This window comes from Microtus ochrogaster, linkage group LG9 (assembly GCF_000317375.1).
Source record: "Microtus ochrogaster isolate Prairie Vole_2 linkage group LG9, MicOch1.0, whole genome shotgun sequence".
NCBI classification, from domain to species: Eukaryota; Metazoa; Chordata; class Mammalia; order Rodentia; family Cricetidae; genus Microtus; species Microtus ochrogaster.
In genome coordinates this window covers 25,432,872-25,438,172 of record NC_022034.1, presented here as the reverse complement: position 1 = coordinate 25,438,172, position 5,301 = coordinate 25,432,872, and the positions used below count along the sequence as shown (strand labels likewise).

At 49.6% G+C, this 5,301-nt stretch overlaps 1 protein-coding gene across 2 annotated transcripts in view; it reads right to left on the bottom strand.

Moving 5' to 3' along the window:
• Traf3ip2 (TRAF3 interacting protein 2) overlaps positions 1 to 4,145 on the bottom strand; it is a 43,260-nt gene extending 39,115 nt beyond the window's left edge. For both annotated transcript variants that reach the window (XM_005363539.3, XM_013352364.2), the window contains exon 1: positions 3,590 to 4,145. The gene's annotated coding sequence lies outside the window, so the exon portion shown is untranslated. The remainder of the gene's footprint in view (positions 1 to 3,589) is intronic.
• Positions 4,146 to 5,301: the final 1,156 nt, after the last annotated feature.

Here is a 5,301-nt window from a genome sequence, read left to right as displayed (position 1 = left end):
TCCCGAGTGCTGGGATTAAAGGCGTGCGCCACCATCGCCCAGCTTGTTGCCCTTATTTTGTTTGTCTGTTTGGTTTTTTGTTTGTTTGTTTTTGTTTTTGCTTACTTTACGTGAGCTGGTCTTTCTAAAGCTCCCTTTTGTGATTCCTCATTCAGGTCACAGAGTGAAGAAGGGACAGGAAGGATGAGAAGGGTTGGAAGAGAGAAGGAAGACAGAACTGCTCCCGCTGCGGCAGGAAGATCTTGTAATCTGAGTACAGGCACAGAAGGGTCAATGGGACAGTCCCAGGAGAAACACAGGAATGTGCAGGGGGGCCAGTGGCCAGGTTGTCTAGACAGACAACTCAGGATAGGAAAAGTTCAAAGATGGGCGCAAGACCTGTTTACCCATGGAGAGGAAAGGAAGAGCGTAAAAGGCTGGGCACAGGAGCCAAGTTTCCTTCACCACTTGGCGTTGCCAAGACCCCAAGTAGACTAGGTCTGCAGTGGGTGAGCGGACAGGCTGTGTGAGGGTCTCCCACCCATCAAATTGCTTGATTTCAGCAGGGCCGTCTGGGAACCAAACCATAATGGTAGCGTGCTAAGGATGCCACATGGATGAAAGGCCACCCTTCCTCAGTGAGTTTATAGCTTGTGGTCCCCAAGAAGATCTAGGTGCACACCTATGCACGCACCTGTACACCAGCACGCACACCTGTGCACACACACGCACACCTACACACACACCTGTGCACGCACCCGTACACCTGCACACAAACCTGTGCACGCACCCGTACACCAGCACGCACACCTGTGCACGCACCCGTACACCAGCATGCACCCGTACACCAGCATGCACACCTGTGCACGCACACCAGCACGCACACCTGTGCACGCACACGCACACCAGCACGCACACCTGTGCACACACACGCACACCTGCACACACACACACATGCACCAGAAAAGTAAGCAGAACACTGAGGTTGGAGCACACACGGACTCTAGGAGCCACGCTGGGTAGGAGACAAAGAAGGCTGGCGTGGGAGAAGAAACCCTATGTTTCATGAACTAAAAATATCTGGGTGACAACGCATTGAGAAGAAACAGGAGAGGCCTAGGGGACAGCTTCTCGATTCCAAACATCGGCTACTTCTCGTGGAAAGCCAGCTGGACTATTCTGATAAGGAAATGGGATCAAACATTATGGGTCATTTGGTTGAATGTGAGAGGAACGGGAAGTGGCCTGTGCCTCCATCTGCACTTTTCCGGCAGCAATTGCCTGCAGTCCGTACGTGTATGTTTTTAAAGGCTAATCTAAAATTGCCTGCAGACAAAAACGATTTGAATTCAGGATCTAGCTGAGATTTCCATTCTGCGACGTGTAAAACATTGATTTAATTTAGACAAACCACTCCGCCATCATCTATCTTGCTGAATGCCTGCTAAACGACGCCTGGAAATATGACTTTCTCCTCTTCTTTTAATTTTCAGTCTATTTGAAAGTCACTGGTGCCTTCGTCTTGGGAGGTGCGGGCTTGAACGCTTTGTGTCTCTGTACCCTCTGAGAATCCCTGAGTGGAGGATGCTTTCCCTCCAGCAGCCTGTCACACTGCCCACCCCTTCCTCCTGCTTAGCCAGACCCATGCAGTGAAGACATCAGAATGGCCTCATCGCCCATCTCCTCAGGCCTGTGGAAGGGCTGGGAAGGGCAGCACCCGGTTAAGCATGGCTGTGGGGAAGCCTTCACCCATCCAAGCGAGGCTGGGTGGCAGCTGGCAGCCACACGGACCTGCTACCCTGGTTTAGATGATCATGCTTCAGATTTAAACCGAGAATCAGGAACTCGTCACAAGCAAGATGCGATGGAGGCCTGGTGCCCTTATTCCAGAACACACAGAGCCACCTACAAACACCACGAGGCCTACACTAGAGCCTTATACCCAACAGAGAGTTTTGCAATACCCAAGTCCGCCAGTCCCCCCCAGCCAGAACCTACTGGGACTGTACTGACAGTAACTGATCAAAAGAAACAATAATTTTGTTTTTTTCAAGCTGTGGTTTGGAAAAGGTTAAGGACCCAGTGGACCTGCCATCTAATAATGAGTCTAACCGTAGTCACCAGCCTTACATGGTGCTCGGATGTGTTTCACTGTTCCCTTGCCCCTCCTATTAAAGGCCCACACACTGCCTGCTGGGGCCAGGAGTGCCTTCTTGCTCCAGCTCCTGGCCTCTGAAGCAGGATCCGCTGCCAACACTGGAGCCTGCCTTGACTCTCCGCGAACACATGGGACATGAGCTAAATTCAAGAAATCCCATTTTCCCCTATGTGGTTAAAGCCAAAAATGACGGCTGGATTCTAGGCAGCCCTCCTGCAGAGCTGCAGCTGACTCTCCCGCCTCCATCCCTCCACAAGCTCCTGCCCTGACAGCGGCTTTACCTTCGGCCTGGAAAGCAGATGAGGGGACCTGAAAAACTTTTTAAAAGTTTATGTTCAAGGAGCCTGAGTACCTCTACGGTGTTTGATGGTATGCCAGGTTCTGTGGGAAGGGGGGCCTGGAAAAAACGTAAGAAGCAAAGGCCTTTCTAATGGACTAGTAGCAGAGGTGAAATTTATATGTGTAATAATCAGTAAACAAAACATGTCTTCTAAGACCACCCATTATGATACCCTTCAGGAACTATGCTGGCCTTGTTTTGTTAGAGAGGAATTTAGACATAATCATGTTAGTACACACACACACACACACACACACACACACACACACACACACACACTGCAGATGAAGAAATCCAGGCTTCTGGGAGCCAAAGAGGATTGCCACACAAAGTGGAAGAAGAGCTAGGAACCAAGTTTTCTGACCTCTTTTTAAATTATTAAATTGGTCTCCTCTCACTCACTCCTTTAAAATACAGTCTTGGTAGTCTAAGAGGCCACTGAGAACTAGAAAGTCACAAGAAGGTGGCTCTTAAAAAAAGCGTCCCCCCCCCCTCCACTCCCGTGTCCCCCAGCATGATCCAGACCAAGCAAAAGCCTGGCTAAGGGGACTGGAGGAGGGTGGGGGCGAGGGTGTCGAGCACTTCCTGACCCAAGAACATGATGTTGATTTTCTTTCTTTTTTTTTTTTTCCCCTCAGCATAAAAGCAGGATAGGAAAAAACTGGGAGTTGGCCTTCCCGCTCTGTCACTGACACGTCTGGGGCCGGAAGCCAATTACTTAATCCTTGCTACCACGGCTCCCTCTTCAGAGAAACAGTTTTGATTTGTTTAAAAGACAGGTTCTTGCCACGTAGCCCAGGCTAGCTCTGTGCTCACTATGTAGCATGATTTCTTGAAACCCGAGGGGACAACTTGGAGTAGCTTGGTGGTGTCCTGTGTTCCTCTCATTAAAGAGTTAACCTCTGCTCGGCCTGCCTGAAACACTAAACCAGAGGCACATTTCTTAGTGGAGCTCAAAGCTGGTCTCCAGATGAACAAGGTAAAGGTGGGGAGACCAGGGCGGGCGGAGGAGGAAAGTGAGGCCGGAACTTTCTGGTAAAGGAGAAAGCAGGGGATTGGAAACCCCGTCAGTGGTTAAAGAGGTCAAAGCAGGCACCAGTGAGATCACTCACCTACGACGGCCACAGACAGGCAGGCCCGGGGGGTGGTCGCTGGCTCTGCTCTGGGGCTCCACCTCGGCGGGCGGCTCACACCTCCCTCGCCCTCTCCAGTCCAGGTAAGTGGTAGGGCAGGCAGTGAAGCAGGAAGTGGATGCTGTATGCAAATCTCTACGGGGAGGAAGCCTCTGCTCCGCAGGCTCCCCTTGGGCAGTGAATCAACCGCTGAGAAGTCTCTTTATTTCTTAAAACAGAAACCTCCTTCATTTACCAGAGAGTCAGCAACCAATTAGGCGGCGTCCTGATTTTACCACCCAGATAAGCAACTGTGAGGAATGCCCCGGCCTCGGGGGTTACTGCGGTGCCTGAGAAGATGTCTCGGGGAGACTGAATCATTAGCAGCTTCACGCGAGGAGACTAGGACCTTATAATGGGAAGGGATACGGAGCAAGAGGTTTTTTTTGTTTTTTGGTTTTTTTTTACAGTGTCCTTTAACTCTCTAAAACAGATCTGCTGCCCATAGCTATGGAGCTAGGATTCTGTGCCTACAGCCTTGTGCAGAAGTACACGCGCGCGCGCGCGCGCACACACACACACACACACACACACACACACACCCTCTGCTTCTCATTCCACGATCTTAAGTTTATTTTTCATTTCCCCTTGTTTCCTCAGTGGCCTACAGAATTTATTCCACGAAGGGGGATACTAGAGGCAAGATGATACCGCAGCCGTGTGTGCCGGTGATATAAATCTAAGTGATTGCCGGTGATATAAATCCAAGTGATTTGCAATGCATTGCAGGGTGATGGGAGCCAGTCTAGGTGTGAACCCAGCCTTGTCACCAGCTGGCAGGGCTCTTCGCCGCCTCCCAGATGCTGGACTTGCTCACCTGTAGGTGTCTCAGACTGAACCAGTCCTTGAAATTGACTCTCTTCCCCACCCTCTCGGAGGAGACCAGTCCTAGAAGGTCCCCAGCCAGGTTATAGCAGGTCTACCCAGGTATTACCCTTGCAGCAGGTTGCTCCACACTTTATAAGCAAAGAGAATGTGGCTTGTTTTTAAAACATTATGATCAAGGTGGTATACATTGGTGTGTGTTTCTACAATGGAGTGCTATGGAGATGTTAAAACAATAAATGGCTGGCTTTGTTATTTCTACGAATTAACATGGAAAAGAACCTCTGAGAAATTAGTTAATGAAACATTATTTTTGACAATATATATGTTGACATATGTAGGGCGTTGCCCATGACCTTGTAGACAATCACTCCATAAACGCTGAATGATCAAGTCAGAAATGCCTGGAGGCAGCACAGACCTGTTATTCTCGTATTTATTACCTCGACCTTGAATTTTCTTTTCTTTTCTTTTTTTCTTTTGTCTTTTTCTTTTCTTTCAAGATAGTTGTTCCTCTGTGTAGCAGCTCTGGCTGTTGTGGAACTCGCTCTGTAGACCAGGCTGGCCTTGAACTCACAGAGATCTGCCTGCCTTTGCCTCCCAAGTGCTGGGATTAAAGGTGTGTGCCACCACCGCCTGGCTTTAGTCTTGAATTTTCTGCTTCGAAAATTATTATCAGATCTTTTGAGAGGACTGGGGAAAACAACTTCTTTGTGGAATGGCTGAAACCAGGGTAACTGTGGGGGGGGGCAGCTACCAATGCTAGGGGAACTGAAAAGGAGAGAATGCCGTGGGAGGAGAGAATAATGGGGAGTCCTTAAATGGGC